This window comes from Loxodonta africana, unplaced genomic scaffold, assembly GCF_030014295.1.
Source record: "Loxodonta africana isolate mLoxAfr1 unplaced genomic scaffold, mLoxAfr1.hap2 scaffold_399, whole genome shotgun sequence".
NCBI classification, from domain to species: domain Eukaryota; kingdom Metazoa; phylum Chordata; class Mammalia; order Proboscidea; family Elephantidae; genus Loxodonta; species Loxodonta africana.
This window is the reverse complement of record NW_026975112.1, coordinates 85405-87775: the sequence shown is the minus strand read 5'-3', so window position 1 is coordinate 87775 and position 2371 is coordinate 85405. Positions and strand designations below refer to the sequence as shown.

Sequence of the window (2371 nt, the reverse complement as noted above, 5' to 3'; positions counted from 1 at the left end):
AGAGAAGTCTAACCTTGACTTTCTCCCCAAACCCAACACTATTCATGACGTGCCTTTAAAATCCTACATTAAGGAATTACCCAGAGAATTTGCTTGGCCCCAGCCCTGCAGACAAAGCATGTTTTATGTCCTGATGGCAAGTGAAGGGAGGCAGCACTGGGAACTGGAAGATCCAGATGAGATCCAAGCTTCAGTCTTAGTCCCCTTGTTTTCTGCCACTAACTAGCCCTGTTAGCTTGGTCAGGTCACCTAGTTTCTAAATTGAAACTTCCTGTCTATAAAAAGAAAAGTTTGAATTAAACCATCTCTGGAATTCTTTCTAGCTATGACTTTGTGATACTAAGATAATGCATAACTATCTGGGAAGAAATGTTAACGAGTCAAAAGCCCGAAGCCACCATCCTGGGCACAGCTAGCTGCTGGGCTCTGGGGGCACCTTCTTTCTGGACTTGGAGAGTCCTTCCCAAGAAGGTTACACACTTCCCTGAGGTTCCATAGCCAGACTGCCTTCCCTGGAGCTGCAGTGGAGGAGCCTCAGTCAGATCTCAGCACTGAGCTCCCTCTGAGTCAAGGGACGTTTTCATACTTGGGGAAACTCCTTCCTGAGAAGCTGGTTCTGTCCCTCTCACTGTCCCCAGCAGCAGAGGCAGTAGACGATCTGCTACTCCCAGAAGATGCTGCAGACTGGCTAGAAAGCCAAGCTGGGGCTCAAGGAGTATCAGAAGCCCCTACACTAGCCACCTCCTGGACGCTGTCATCCTCTGTCCCTTCTCAGAAGACCTACCCAGCACCTATCGTTTCTGTCTGGGCTTCTAGCATTCTGGGACAGCCCAGTTCGTCACTTACACGTACTCCCCTGAACTTAACATGCTGTTTTGCCAGCTGGCAAAGGCCTGTCCAGCGCAGCTGTGGGTCACCCTCAACACCCCCGCCCAGCACCTGTGTTCACACCATGGCCATCTACCAGACGTCAGCATATGATGGAGGTCGTGAAGCACTGCCCCCACCTTGAGTGCCGCTCTAACTATAGCGATTGCTTGGACCCTCCTCAGCACCTCATCCAGTGGGAGGAAACCTGCATGCTGAGTATTTGGAGGACACCATCACTCTATGACATAGTGTGGGGTGCCCTAGGAGCCACCAGAGGTCGGTTCTGACTACCACCATCCACTTCATGTGTAACAGCTCCTGCATGGGGGGCAGGAAGCCATCCTCACCATCATCACACTGGAAGACTCCAAAGGTAATCCGCTGGGACACAACAGTTTCGAGGTGCATATTTGTACTTGTCCTGGGAGACACAGATATACAGAGGAAGACAATTTCCATAAGAAGTGGGAGCCTTGCCCTGAGCCAGGCTCGGGGAGGATCACTAAGCGAACACTGCCCACCAGCACCAGCTCCTCTACCAAGCCAAAGAAGAAGCCACTGGATGAAAAATACTTCACTCTTCAGATCCATGGCCATGAATGCTTCAAGATGTTCCTAAAGCTCAACGAGGCCTTGGAGCTCAAGGATGCCCAGGCTGGGAAGCAGCCAGAGGGGAGCAGGGCTCAATCCAGCCTTCCCAAGTCTAAGAAAAGGCAATCTACCTCCCGCCATAAAAAACTTATGTTCAAGAGAGAGCAGCCTGACTCAGACTGATGTCCTTCACTTCCTGTCCCCCATTTACACACCCTGCGCCTGCCTTCCTTCCCTACCATTTTGAAATTCACATGCTTGAACCCCTGCTTCATACAGGTGTGCCTCCAAAACACTCAGGAACTTTTCACTTACCTTGGTCTGGGCCTCCACTAAAGATGTTGGCCTACACTGGTGTTTTGGGGGGCATGAGGGCAGCTGGGACAATCCAGCTTAGATTTTAAGGTTTTTACTATAAAAAATGCTTGGGAGAGAGAGGATAGCATTCCTGCATGTAAGAATTAGATTTTAAAACCAGTCATAGAACTGGCCATACCTGGGTTGGAAGCCTAGGTCACCAGCAGACTAGCCAGGGAAACTATCTCAAGGTGTTTCCCTCCTCCTGACAGCAATGTGCACATCTGTGAAATGCTGACACCCACCACCTACCTCGTGGGGTTTGACATGAGGTTAATGAAATGATGTGTGTAGGACTCAAAGATCCCAGAGGGCCAGAAGTCACCAGGCTGCTGGCCTTAAAACCTTCTTAGATCATATGGCATCTGGGACTGGGCCTCTGGGGAGTGCTGGTCCCTGTCCCTGTTGGTTGATGGATTGACTGGGCAGCTGGTTAAGGGGAGGGAGTTCCCAAGTCCCTTTTCTGCTGGCCTAGCCACGTCCTGTCTAGCCTCCAGGTAAACCTCAGCACCTACAAGGAAACCTTGCCCCATCCCACTCCCTGGAGGATTCC

At 50.9% G+C, this 2371-nt stretch overlaps 1 pseudogene; it reads left to right on the top strand.

The window, feature by feature from the left end:
- The first annotated feature begins 952 nt into the window (after positions 1 to 952).
- LOC135229563 (cellular tumor antigen p53-like) lies at positions 953 to 1644 on the top strand (annotated as a pseudogene).
- Positions 1645 to 2371: the final 727 nt, after the last annotated feature.